Consider the following 14,971-nt stretch of genomic DNA (forward strand, 5'->3'; position numbering starts at 1 on the left):
TACTTGCCGAAAGGCTTCCATAAGTGGCTGGTGATTGTTTATCCCGTGACAATTAAGCACCTCTAATCGGCTCATCCCCGCCACTCAACGAGACACGGAGGTTGCCGCCCGTGTCAGCGATGGCGTCCGAAGTGGAGAAGAAGAGTCGTGATGCTGAAGCAGCAGAGCCTCGCGGTGCCGTACATGTTGGACTCGCCTTGCTTCTGGAAGGATGATTTCCTCACATGATTCCAGATGAATGTGATGCTCTATAAGAGAGCGGCGGGCCTGAGAGCCGTGGCGTCAAGGTGAATTTGACGGCCGCGTGCCGATCAGCGTAGAAACCCATCAGAATGTGCAAATCTCTGGTAAACACCACAGTGATCTTTTTTCTGGATTATTTGTGGAGAAACTCAGTTCAACAGGTCTTTACGATCAAATCAATGAATCCATGAGTCAACAAAATCACACGAGTGTACGAGATAATATTTTAGTTGAGAGCGGCTTTAGAGATATCAGATTGATCTCTTTTCTTCTCGGCTGCAATCCAAGTATTTGTACATAATTTACTGTCGGAGCTTTATTCTGAAACCCTGAGACTTTCCCAGTGAGCCCTGTCAGAGAATACACTGCTGTTCGATAAACCAGTAATAATAAGATCTATTGTGGTAACTATTGTAAACGTATGTAGTGGCCATTTGTCTTTAGAAAAAATCTAATAAAACTATCAATCAAATTGCAACTGACGCACCGTGGGTTTCGGAGTTGACGCAGCCAAAAGAAAGTAATGTCCATATCCGTATGTCATTATTCTTATAATATATTTCCTAAACAAATAAAAAGAAGAAAGAAAATGCTGACACTGCTTTCCGTGTGCTGGTATAAAACCAGAGGCCACCCCGGTGCATGCTGGTCCTGAAGCTACATACACCTACATATAACCACAGCTATAGTGTTACCCAATCAGTGAACCTAAAACTAAATATATTTAGTAAACAATCACAACGTATTAAACTAAACTAAAACTATCATAAGAATGAACTCTAACATATCAAAATATAACCTAAATACCAATGAACAATCAATATTACTTTACAATAAAACTAAATATAAAAGTCAAAATAAAATATATAGCTCCGACACTGTATTTTTGTAAAGCAAAGACACAACAGTGAATGTTGCATAAGAAAACTAGAACGGGCACTCGGTAGAGCGCATACCTTCGCATATCACAATATTGGGCATTGAATTATGAACATTTTGGCATTAGTTGCATGCCAATTGGATAAAAATTGACCGCGCTATGGTAAAAAGAAGATTTTGACCTTTTCATGACCTTGACCTTTGACCCGATCGATCCCAAAATCTAATCAAATGGTCCCCGGATAATAACCAATCATCCCACCAAATTTCATGCGATTCGGTTTAATACTTTTTTAGTTATGCGAGTAACACGCATACAAATAAAAAAATACAAAAATACACGGCGATCAAAACATAACCTTCCGCATTTTCAATGCGAAGGTAATAAAAGTGCAGTTCACTGAACCTCTGGATAAACGAGTTCTTTAATCGTCAGAACCACAAAGCGGCGGATGCTCCGGACCTTCCCGTTGGGTCTTATCTGTTGCACAGAACACGGGTCATCGGGGAGCACCCGGCCCCCGAGGGACAGCCCAAGGAATGACTTTCTCTTCCCTGCTCTAACCCGTTCTTAGAGATGCTAATGTGTGCCCCCCCCCCCCCCCCCAATTCAAGGATGACGCCATTATTCTCTGCTCGAGTGGATTAATTGAACTCATTTGTTTTCCTTTGTCTCCTCACGGGATTAATCTGAGAACAATTCAGCTTCATGGGTATAAAACGAGTTGCACGGGATTAATTTGAATATGTTATCGTGAGACATACCACCTGGTGCTGAATGGGAGCCGGCTCAGTCGACACCGCCATCCCCCGGCAGACTGTTGGACTCTTTTCTTTGTTGTTGTTGAAAATAAACAAATAAAACAATTTCTTGGGTGAGAAAGAGGACTTTAAAGCCGGGTTCTTCGATGGCCTCCCTCCGGTGGAGGTGACGGCGGTTCATCGCTGCTCTGCTGCCTCCGACCCCGTGACAGCCCGAGACCCCTCGACACCGCCGCCGTGGCTATTAATAACACCGCGAGCGGCTTTCTTACAGGAGAGAGGATCCATCGGCTTTGTCAACTGGAAAGAGCCGGATCTCAGCCGGTGTTTCTTAATTGATTACAAATCATGGCGGCCGATACCCAATTAGAGGTTTTGAGGGTCAATTACACGCGCGAGCCACATGATGGCAAATCCTGGTTGGTTCTTTACACTAAAACGTGAAAATCTACGGGAAACTATGATTAAATCGCTTCTGAAATATACTTCATTGTTGTTTAAACATGATGCTGAACATCGTGATGTTCAACATGTTTAGTGTATGTGGTGATGATGCTGGGGATTAACATGTGTTTACATTTACACTACAGTATGTATTATGGCTTTCAAAATTAAAAAGATACATAAAAACGCAGAATTTGAAAATCGGCATCACAAAACGAGAGTTTTTCCTGGAGGTAAATGAGATGTAAGCGCTGGGTATCGTGATTATTATATCACGATGATGATATTTTACGTGCACAGGTCTCATTGGATCATTATCTTTCCTTGCTTAACGTCCATCTCCATGGAAACACTTTCCCTTTGTCTCTCTCCATCCTCCTGTCCAGTGAGGGTTGCCCAGCGGATTCACTCACATGGATACAAGTTTTGACTTTGCTGAAGACCCTTGAGCACACACACACACACACACACACACACACAATACCATCTTCTAAGGCCTGGAAGACGACCAGTGAGAGCTACAGCTCTCAAACCAACGCCGAAGAAAGTATGAGTCAGCTGCCAGGCTTTGAATCTAGGAGGAGAACTTGTATTACATTCAGAGGAGGAAAAACAAGCAGCTGATGAGTCCATAGACTCTTTTTTTTTAGGTCTTATTACTTTATTCATTCATGTATATTAGCCCTTAGTACGACAAACGACCTTTCTGATGCCTCGCTCTTCATCTGAAGGAGAGTATTTCATTTTGCTTTGCAGCTGTGTATCGATGGAAGAGGGAATGAATTTAGGAGGAAGCATCTTCAGATATTTGAGGCATTTCCTGTTCACCTATATTATATATATATACAGTATATATATAATACATATATATATAATACATATATATATCTATATAGTTTCCTGTTTGCCTATATTATATATATATATATTATTTATATATTTATATGTATAGACTGTATGTATGTGTATATACAGGACTGTCTCAGAAAATTAGAATATTGTGATGAAGTTCTTTATTTTCTGTAATGCAATTAAAAAAACAAAAATGTCATGCATTCTGGATTCATTACAAATCAACTGAAATATTGCAAGCCTTTTATTCTGATTTATTGCTGATTATGGTTTACAGCTTAAGAAAACTCAAATATCCTATCTCTAAATATTAGAATATCATGAAAAAGTATACTAGTAGGGTATTAAACAAATCACTTGAATTGTCTAATTAACTCAAACACCTGCAAGGGTTTCCTGAGCCTTGACAAACACTCAGCTGTTATAAATCTTTTTTTTACTTGATCTGAGGAAATATTAAAATTTTATGAGATAGGATTTTAGAGTTTTCTTAAGCTGTAAGCCATAATCAGCAATATTAAAAGAATAAAAGGCTTGCAATATTTCAGTTGATTTGTAATGAATCCAGAATGCATGACATTTTTGTTTTTTAAATTGCATTACAGAAAATAAAGAACTTTATCACAATATTCTAATTTTCTGAGACAGTCCTGTATGTGTATGTATACACACATATATATATATATATATATATACATACACACACACACAAACATTCTGCATATCAGTTGGTGTGCTATGGACACTAAAGCCCTTAATGGCTGCGTGGAGCAGCGTGTGTGTGTGTGTGTGTGTGTGTGTGTGTGTGTGTGTGTGTGTGTGTGTGTACTCACATTTATTACGTTGTAGGGCCCCGAAACAGGGAGCACACCAGCGGTATGGGGCCCACCTACCTCGTGGGGCCCTAAAATCAGGGCCCCACACCGTTTTTGATGTATATGGGCTCAGAAGCCTCCCCTGATACTCCTGTTGCTTTTTAACTAAAGTCCCATAAAGTAACAAAAACTGGAAAAGTGTGTGTAATGTGTGTGTAGAATTTCTACTCACTACCGCCCCCTATGTTTGAATGGTGCTGGGTGCGCGGCTACACACACTCCCGTGTGTGTGTATAACTTCTCGCGGGATTTGCCTGAGATCTCGCCATGTGTCCACGAATCTCGCGAGATGTAAGGCAAAGTCCCATGCAGTTGTTCGAGATCTGGATCTGATTCCCCAAGCCGTGTGGATCTGTCTAACTCATGAACTTCTTCTCCAAGGTAGGTTTACTTTATTAAATATGACTTAGTTCATTATATGTGTTTTTACTCTAAACACACGTGTGTTGCAACAGTAGCAAAAACCGTTTCTCCGTTATTCAGATGGTACTACTTTATATGACAAGATCGCTAGCTGCTCATGCTAGCTATAGTAGCTATCAGTTGAGCTCTCGGGCTGTAACATGTACAGACGAGATCAGAAGCTCCCTCGTGTCCCCAAACCTCCACGATACACGTAAGAAAGCTGTATATTGTTAACGTGTTTCCCGTTTATGTCGGCGGGTTGTATCTGTGAAACTAGCTCTGTTTATCTAACTCTGCTGTGGTCTCACGGCGGCAATTTACTTCCGGGTTGAGCTCGGCGAGAAAGAGCGGATATCACGAGCTGACTCGCGTCCCAAACCTCCGCGATACACGTAAGAAAGCTGTGTGTTGTTAACGTGTTAATCATTTTAATTCGGCGGGTTGTATCTGAAACTAGCTCTGTTTACATAACTGACGCTGTCTTCCGGCGGCATTTGACTTCCGGTTTGTGATCGGCGAAGAAGAGCGGATATAACGAGCTGACTCGCGTCCCAAACCTTCGTGTTACACGTAAGAAAGCTGTGTGTTGTTCACGCGTTACCCGTTTTAATTCGGCGGGTTATATCTGTGAAACTATGGCTCTGTTTCCGTAACTGCCGCTGTCTCTATTCCGGTTTGAGTTCTGCGAGATGTAAACAAAGAGCACGTGACGCTAAACGTGCCGTGATGTTTCCCCAGCTAACATGACTCAAATAGCTAGTGTAACACTATATTCTATGTCTAAATCGTGAATACACTAAGAGGCTGGTCATCCTTCTCATGCAGTTATTGAAGGTTACTGGTCTGTTGTTTTGAGTTGAAGTCATTCAATGAGCAGTGTGTGCTGATCAATGCATTGAGTATTCTCATTAAAATAATCTGTTGCTGGTCTGACAGCATTTTAGCCTTATTTGTTCAGCTGTAACTCTCACAATGTAAAATAGACTTGGGGTGCAAATGGAACAATATATCACAATATATTTTTAGCATATATTCAGTGATTCACCGCGTCAGCTCTTTGATCCTTGTTGCAGTGTGACCTGTCGGAGTTGTCTTACAGTCACGGGCAGGACGCAGTGTTACTTGCTCTGGTTACTTGTTTAATGTTGTGATTACTATACGCTATGAAAGGAACCCTTATTTATGCTTAGAATTATGTGATCTAAAGCTGGGGTTCAGAGGTTTTAAAGTGTATTTTGAATATGAATCAGTGCAGCCCCTATATGTTCTTGTTAGATTTTAGAATAGGCCATGCACACTGCTGTAAGTTATTTGCCATTTAATAAACGTTTAATAGACTTTTCAAATAAAGTCACTTTGGTAACTTGTGAGTATCTCAACAAACATCATTACTATAATTTCTAAATGCAGTCTTTTTTTCAATCTGCATTCCAGGTGACACACAATCAGGCTCCTGCTGTGGCAGTGGACACGGAGACGCCTTTAGACTGGACTACCTATGATGGATGTGACCCAAATAGAGCTACCGTCAGGTAAGGGAGTATTGTAAACACTGTTGTCTCTATATATGTTGACCTGTACACCATGTAGCTCTATCAAGATAGGGATGTGTTCTCATTGCTTCTCTGATGCAGCATGTCAGTCAGCTAACTCATGGAGTTATTCGATGGACTTCAGATTCAGGGATGAGTCTTAATCTAAAACGCATATGTATCTAGTGTTGCAGCCAGAGAGACATTTAATTTCACATACACGCACGTTTGTATCCCTAAGCCAAGCCATAGTTGATTGAAAGCTTCATTAATATCAACAAAGGTATGGGGGTTTCAAGTCATCTCATTCTCACTTTAAGTGACTTCACATCATTTGTATAACACATTTTAGCATCTAACCTCCGGTTATTATATATATATATATATATATATATATGAGGAAGGCCACGGGTCCAGACGGCATCAGCTCAAGGCTCCTCAAATCCTGTGCAGACCAGCTGTGCGGGATAGTGGAGCACGTCTTCAACTTGAGCTTGAGGCTGGGGAAAGTACCACAGCTGTGGAAGACCTCCTGTGTGGTACCAGTACCGAAGACCCCGCGGCCCAAGGACCTCAACAGCTTCAGGCCGGTGGCATTAACATCACACCTGATGGAGAGGTTGGTCCTTGTCCAGCTTAGCCCCCTGGTGAGCTCATCGCTGGACCCACTTCAGTTCGCCTACCAACCTGGCATCCGGGTGGATGGCGCCGTCATCTTCCTGCTGCAGCGATGCCGCTCTCACCTGGAAGAGGCTGGAAACACTGTGAGAGTCATGTTCTTCTCCAGTGCCTTCAACACCATCCAGCCTTTGCTTCTGAGGGACCAGCTGGAGCAGTCCGGGTGGACCACCACCTCACCACATGGATCCTGGACTACCTCACCAACCGTCCACAGTATGTGAGGATAGGGGGATGTGAGTCAGACCGGGTCTCCTGCAGCACAGGGCTCCACAAGGAACCGTTCTGGCTCCATTCCTCTTCACCATCTACACCTCGGACTTCAATCACAACTCCGACCACGTCTACCTGCAAAAGTTCTCTGATGGCTCTGTCGCCGTCGGCCTCGTCTCCGCCGGCGATGATAGGGAGTACAGAGAACTGAACCAGGACTTTTTGGAATGGTGCCAGCGGAACCGCCTCCACGTCAACTCCAGTAAGACCAAGGAGCTGGTGGTGGACTTCGTGGTAAATGCTCTCCTCCGGTACCAGTGAGCATCCAGGGACTGGACATTGAGATTGTAAAATCTTATAAGTACCTGGGTGTTCACCTGAACAACAAACTGGACTGGGCTGACCACGCACACACTCTATAAAAAGGGACAGAGCAGACTCTTTCTGCTGAGGAGACTGAGGTCCTGAAGACCTTCTTGGACTCTGTGGTGGCATCAGCCATCTTTGATGGAGTGGTGTCCTGGAGCAGCAGCATGGCAGCGGCTGACAGAAAGAGGCTGAACAAGCTGCTAAAGAAGGCCAGCAGCGTGCTGGGTGTCCTGTGGAGGTGGTGGGGGACGGGAGGATGATGGCAAAGCTCTCGTCTCTGATGAACCTCCCACCCCATGCAGGACACTCTCGCAGCTCTGCAGCTCCTTCAGCCACCGGCTGATTCCTCCCCGTGTCTGAGGAGAGGAACCACAAGTCCTTCCTTCCTGCTGCTTTCAGGCTGCACAACACACTGCAGGAGATCATGGCAAACTCAACACTTGACTCAGCACTTTACTTTGTTTTCCCCTTGTATATTTAGTATTAGTATTTAGTTTTTTAGTATTTAGTTTTGTGTTTTATAATTATTTCTATTAATGCTCTGATGTGCACCACTGCTGTGATTTTTGAAATTTCCCCACTGTGGGACGAATAAAGGTATATATCATATCATATATAGTTCTACTTTGTGAGCTGTTTTAGGTTTTAAAGTGTATTTTGAATATGAATCAGTGCAGCCCCCTATATGTTCTTGTCAGACTTTAGAATAGGCCATGCACACTGCTTTAAGTTATTTGCCATTGAATAGACTTTTCAAATAAAGTCAATTAGGTAACTTGTGAGTATCTCAACAAACATCATAACTATAATTTCTAAATGCAGTCTGTTTTCAATCTGAATTCCAGGTGACACACAATCAGGCTCCTGCTGTGGCAGTGGACACGGAGACGCCTTTAGACTGGACTACATATGATGGATGTGACCCAAATAGAGCTACAGTCAGGTAAGGGAGTATTGTAAACACTGTTGTCTCTATATATGTTGACCTGTACATGATGTAGCTCTATCAAGATAGGGATGTGTTCTCATTGCTTTTCTGATGCAGCATGTCAGTCAGCTAACTCATGGAGTTATTCGATGGACTTCAGATTCAGGGATGAGTCTTAATCTAAAACGCATATATATCTAGTGTTGCAGCCAGAGAGACAGTTAATTTCACACACACACACACGTTTGTAACCCTAAGCCAAGCCATAGTTGATTGAAAGCTTCATTGATATCAACAAAGGTTTGGGGGTTTCAGGTCCCTTAAGGGCCAGTGTTTTACTCAATTGCATTTCTCAGTACTATACATTGACTTGTGTATGTAGAATATACACTAGTCTAAACTAGTCTATCCTTATGCAGCCCTGGTGTTTTAGTCAAACTATAAGTGACTTTATATCACTTCAACAAAACATTTCAGGATCTAACCTCAAGTGAAAACAGGTGTAAATGTATACTTAATGAGCTGTTGTATTTGTCAAAGAGGTATTTTGAACATGCTCCATTGCAGGCCGTAATATGTTGTTAAAAGATAACAACCTCACACACACAGTTCATGGTCCATCCTTATGGGGCCCGCCCTGGATTTCTATCTCACTTTAAAGGATTTCATATTTAACCTCACACACACACACTTTTCTAGTGTATCCTTATGGGGCCCTGTCATCTCATTCTCGCTTTAAGTGACTTCACATCATTTGTACAACACATTTTAGCATATAACCTCCGGTTATTATATATATATATATAGTTCTACTTTGTGAGCTGTTATAGGTTTTAAAGTGTATTTTGAATATGAATCAGTGCAGCCTCCTATATGTTCTTGTTAGACTTTAGAATAGGCCATGCACACTGCTTTAAGTTATTTGCCATTGAATAGACTTTTCAAATAAAGTCAATTCGGTAACTTGTGAGTATCTCAACAAACATCATAACTATAATTTCTAAATGCAGTCTTTTTTTCAATCTGAATTCCAGGTGACACACAATCAGGCTCCTGCTGTGGCAGTGGACACGGAGACGCCTTTAGACTGGACTACCTCTGATGGATGTGACCCAAATAGAGCTACAGTCAGGTAAGGGAGTATTGTAAACACTGTTGTCTCTATATATGTTGACCTGTACACGATGTAGCTCTATCAAGATAGGGATGTGTTCTCATTGCTTTTCTGATGCAGCATGTCAGTCAGCTTACTCATGGAGTTATTCGATGGACTTCAGATTCAGGGATGAGTCTTAATCTAAAACGCATATATATCTAGTGTTGCAGCCAGAGAGACATTTAATTTCACATACACGCACGTTTGTAACCCTAAGCCAAGCCATAGTTGATTGAAAGCTTCATTGATATCAACAAAGGTATGGGGGTTTCAGGTCCCTTAAGGGCCAGTGTTTTACTCAATTGCATTTCTCAGTACTATACATTGACTTGTTTTTAAAGAATATACACTAGTCTGAACTAGTCTATCCTTATGCAGCTCTGGTATTTTAGTCAAACTATAAGTGACTTTATATCATTTCAACAAAACATTTCAGGATCTAACCTCAAGTTAAAACAGGTGTAAATGTATACTTAATGAGCTGTTGTATTTGTCAAAGAGGTATTTTGAACATGCTCCATTGCAGGCCGTAATATGTTGTTAAAAGATAACAACCTCACACACACAGTTCATAGTCCATCCTTATGGGGCCCGCCCTGGATTTCTATCTCACTTTAAAGGATTTCATATTTGACCTCACACACACACACACTTTTCTAGTGTATCCTTATGGGGCCCTGTCATCTCATTCTCGCTTTAAGTGACTTCACATCATTTGTACAACACATTTTAGCATTAAACCTCCGGTTATTATATATATATATAGTTCTACTTTGTGAGCTGTTTTAGGTTTTAAAGTGTATTTTGAATATGAATCAGTGTAGCCCCCTATATGTTCTTGTTAGACTTTAGAATAGGCCATGCACACTGCTTTAAGTTATTTGCCATTGAATAGACTTTTCAAATAAAGTCAATTTGGTAACTTGTGAGTATCTCAACAAACATCATAACTATAATTTCTAAATGCAGTCTTTTTTTCAATCTGAATTCCAGGTGACACACAATCAGGCTCCTGCTGTGGCAGTGGACACGGAGACGCCTTTAGACTGGACTACCTCTGATGGATGTGACCCAAATAGAGCTACAGTCAGGTAAGGGGGTATTGTAAACACTGTTGTCTCTGTATATGTTGACCTGTACACGATGTAGCTCTATCAAGATAGGGATGTGTTCTCATTGCTTTTCTGATGCAGCATGTCAGTCAGCTAACTCATGGAGTTATTCGATGAACTTCAGATTGAGGGTTTCGTCTTAATCTTAGACTCGTATATCTAGTCTTGCAGCCAGAGAGCCAGTTAACCTCACACACACATTTGTTTCTGGTCCATCCTTATGGGGTCCTGGGATTTCTATCTCACATAAACTGATTTCATGGTTAACCTCACACATGCACACACACTTTTCTTGTTTATCCTTATAGGGCCCTCTCGTCTCATTCACACTTTGAGTGACTTCACATCATTTGTACAACACATTTCAGCATCTAACCTCAGGTTATTACATGCATATATTGTTATACTCTGAGCTGTTATATGTTTTAAAGTATATCTTGAATATGGACCAGTGCAGCTCCCTATTTGTTCTTGTTGGACCTCTAGAGCATGCCATGCACTCTGCTTTAAGTTATGTGCCGTTTAAGAAACTGTTTTCAAATAAAGTCATTTTGGTAACTTGTGAGTATCTCAACATGCATCATTACTATAAGTTCTAAATGCAGTCTTTTTTTCAATCTGAATCCCAGGTGGTCAACAATCAGGCTCCTGCTGTCGCAGTGGACAACTCTTCAGATATGACTTCCCTTGGCGAATGTCTCTCAAATGCAGCTACAGACCAGGTAAGGGAGTAAGGTACACACTGATGTCTCTATATATGTACACAATGTAGCTCTATCAAGATAGGGATGTGTTCTCATTGCTTTTCTGATGCAGCATGTCAGTCAGCTAACTCATGGAGTTATTCGATGGACTTCAGATTGAGGGTTTCGTCTTAATCTAAAACAAGTTAAAACAAGTATTAACTTGAGGTTAGATCCTAAAATGTTTTGTTAAAAAGATATAAAGTCACTTATAGTTTGAATAAAACCCCAGGGCCCCATAAGGATAGACTAGAAACAAACATGTGTGTGTGTATGTGAAATTAACTGTCTCTCTGGCTGCAACACTAGATATATATGTGTAAATGTATACTTAATGAGCTGTCCTCATTTTCAAAGAGGTATTTTGAACATGCTCCATTTTGCAGGCCATAATATGCTGTTGAGACAAAACAACCTCACACACATCCTTGCTTTCCTATCCTTGTGGGGCCCTGGCGTTTTATTTGAACTATAAGTGACTTAATATAATTTTAACAAAACACTTTAGGATCTAACCTCAAGTTAATACAGGTATAAATGTATACTTAATGAGCTGTCCTCATTTTCAAAGAGGTATTTTGAACATGCTCCATTTTGCAGGCCATAATATGCTGTTGAGACAAAACAACCTCACACACATCCTTGCTTTCCTATCCTTGTGGGGCCCTGGCGTTTTATTTGAACTATAAGTGACTTAATATAATTTTAACAAAACACTTTAGGATCTAACCTCAAATTAATACAGGTATAAATGTATACTTAATGAGCTGTATTCATTTTCAAAGAGGTATTTTGAACATGCCCCATTTTGTAGGCCATAATATGCTGTTGAGACAAAACAACCTCACACACATCCTTGCTTTCCTATCCTTGTGGGGCCCTGGCGTTTTATTTGAACTATAAGTGACTTAATATAATTTTAACAAAACACTTTAGGATCTAACCTCAAGTTAATACAGGTATAAATGTATACTTAATGAGCTGTCCTCATTTTCAAAGAGGTATTTTGAACATGCTCCATTTTGCAGGCCATAATATGCTGTTGAGACAAAACAACCTCACACACATCCTTGCTTTCCTATCCTTGTGGGGCCCTGGCGTTTTATTTGAACTATAAGTGACTTAATATAATTTTAACAAAACACTTTAGGATCTAACCTCAAATTAATACAGGTATAAATGTATACTTAATGAGCTGTATTCATTTTCAAAGAGGTATTTTGAACATGCCCCATTTTGTAGGCCATAATATGCTGTTGAGACAAAACAACCTCACACACATCCTTGCTTTCCTATCCTTGTGGGGCCCTGGCGTTTTATTTGAACTATAAGTGACTTAATATAATTTTAACAAAACACTTTAGGATCTAACCTCAAGTTAATACAGGTATAAATGTATACTTAATGAGCTGTCCTCATTTTCAAAGAGGTATTTTGAACATGCCCCATTTTGTAGGCCATAATATGCTGTTGAGACAAAACAACCTCACACACATCCTTGCTTTCCTATCCTTGTGGGGCCCTGGCGTTTTATTTGAACTATAAGTGACTTAATATAATTTTAACAAAACACTTTAGGATCTAACCTCAAGTTAATACAGGTATAAATGTATACTTAATGAGCTGTACTCATTTTCAAAGAGGTATTTTGAACATGCCCCATTTTGCAAGCCATAATATGCTGTTGAGAATGTATTAAGTTTTAAACAAAAAACTGTTGTGGAGAATAATACTATTTATATTTCTCAGTGACTGTGGGAGTCTTTTATGTTCTCTGAACGATGTCAGTACTCCATTGGATAATCTTTGTGTTCGATGCAATAGTGTTTCAGCTCTAATTAAGATGTACAATTCTTAAACCTATAACCTTCGTTTTGTGCCTACTTAGAGAAACCCACTGCTGTAAAAAGAAACTGGAGACCACAGGAGTGTGCAGCTGTTGAACGACATTCAAGGAGATTTATTGTACTTAACAAAGTTCCTGGGAAAATGGACTGTCAGCGCTGCATTTCAGCCGAGCCTCAAGCCCTGAGTGACAGAGACTGGAGAGCAGTCAAGTATTTCATTAAAAATAGAATAACATCTCTGAAAAACAAAATGTTGTAAAAAGTGAAAAGTAGACTAATGTTGATATTTTCTTTGAGGAAATCCTATTAAAGTTGTGGGTGGCACTTTATAATAAGAACACACTATTTAACATTATTAAAGCATGAATACACATTGAGTTCATCATTTATAAAGCATTATTCAAACATGAATCCTCATTAGTAACTCGGTATGCAATTCATTCATTCACAGTTATAAATGTTTAATTCTTGATTAATAAGAGTAGGGTTTCACACTTTATAAATGATGGATTTGTCATTTGTAAATGAAGTATTAAGGACTTATAGATGATTACGAAATAATTTGTAAAGTGTTAGTAAATTATTTTAAAAAGCAGCAATTCATGATTAATTCAGGTAGTTACTACTCATTAGTTAAGTATTAGTTAAGCATGTTCTGTGGACTAATTTAAAGTGAAGACTATTTATGCTTTACAAAGCACTTATAAGCAGTCTCAAAGCTAGCATAAGTCTCAGTTATCTTCTTAACAGAAAAAGGAAATAGACACAAGACAAATATGTGAATATGCATTCACATATTTACGTAAATATGATGGTGCTGGGATGCCATGGTGTTCCATAGTTTGTTGGCACATAGCTACATATTATTGATTATGCTAGCTATGGCTGTTCTGGCTAGCCTGCTAGCCAGCTAGCAAGCCCGTCACTGGTCCAGAGAGGCATCGCACGCCACCTTAGTTCTAAGTAGGCCAACCCAGGTGATGGCAAGATACTCATCAATCATTTGTGCGAACAAACTATGAAACATGCTACTGATGTGCATCAGCTAACATCAACTGTTCGGCACTACGTGGGCCACACGTGTGCACTCTAGGAGGACCCGATGAGTCCCACGTTGCCTGTTCAGAAAGTCTCAGGCCCATCATCTGGCCAGATTTATTTTGATCAGGCACTATGATGGGACACAGCGGGTCCTTCGCCGACCAATGCACATCAGTCTGCTGGTAAAATTATTGATAATGAGTATCTCGCTATCACCTGGATTGGTCTACTGACAACCGAGGTGCCAGTGCCTCTCTCTGGACCAGTGACAAGCTTGCTAGCTGGTGAGTTTGTAGCTATGTGCAAACACACTATGGAACACTCGTGCCACGGACGGGCATGACCTCCCAGCACCATCATATTAATGTTTTTATCACTTTGTCTTGTGTGTATCTCCCTTTTCTGTTGAAAATATAAGAGTTCTGCTAGCTTTGAGGCACTGCTTAGAAATGCTTTGCAAAGCATAGATAGTCTTCACTTTGGATTAGATCACAGAACATACTTAACTAATACTTTACTAACGAGTAGTAACTACCTGAATTAATTTTGAATTGCTGCTTTTTAAAATCATTTACTCACTTTGCCCTTACACTTTAATTTACAAATGGGGAATCCATCATTTATAAAGAATGCAACCCCAATCTTATTAAACAAGAATGAAACATTTATAACTGTTTATGAATTGCATACTAATGAGTTACTAATGAGGATTCATGTTTGAATAATGCTTTATAAATGATTAATTCAGTGATTGTTCATGCTTTACTAATGCTAAATAGTGTGTACTGTATAAAGTGCTCCCAAGTTATGTCTTTTCGACGACAACATGTTGGTTAACGTGTCAATAGACACATGTTCATGTTTTCTTTGTCCGAATTAAGTTTTCTGTTAA

The 14,971-nt window shown here is 40.2% G+C and overlaps 2 long non-coding RNA genes across 4 annotated transcripts; both read left to right on the top strand.

Annotated features, from left to right (window-relative positions):
• The first annotated feature begins 4,378 nt into the window (after positions 1-4,378).
• On the top strand, positions 4,379-6,615 carry LOC130189303 (uncharacterized). Of its 2 annotated transcripts, none has more exons than XR_008830746.1 (3): positions 4,379-5,030; positions 5,895-5,992; positions 6,393-6,615. It is a non-coding gene; the product is annotated as an uncharacterized LOC130189303 (long non-coding RNA). The 2 variants fall into 2 exon arrangements; XR_008830745.1 differs by having other exon boundaries at positions 6,397-6,615.
• A 2,493-nt stretch (positions 6,616-9,108) lies between these two features.
• Positions 9,109-13,860, top strand: LOC130189302 (uncharacterized). 2 transcript variants are annotated; one of them, XR_008830744.1, is made up of 4 exons: positions 9,109-9,312; positions 10,330-10,427; positions 11,078-11,170; positions 13,080-13,860. It is a non-coding gene; the product is annotated as an uncharacterized LOC130189302 (long non-coding RNA). The 2 variants fall into 2 exon arrangements; XR_008830743.1 differs by lacking the exons at positions 9,109-9,312; positions 10,330-10,427 and adding an exon at positions 10,649-10,829.
• Positions 13,861-14,971: the final 1,111 nt, after the last annotated feature.

Source organism: Pseudoliparis swirei, chromosome 23 (assembly GCF_029220125.1).
Source record: "Pseudoliparis swirei isolate HS2019 ecotype Mariana Trench chromosome 23, NWPU_hadal_v1, whole genome shotgun sequence".
Classification (NCBI taxonomy): Eukaryota; Metazoa; Chordata; class Actinopteri; order Perciformes; family Liparidae; genus Pseudoliparis; species Pseudoliparis swirei.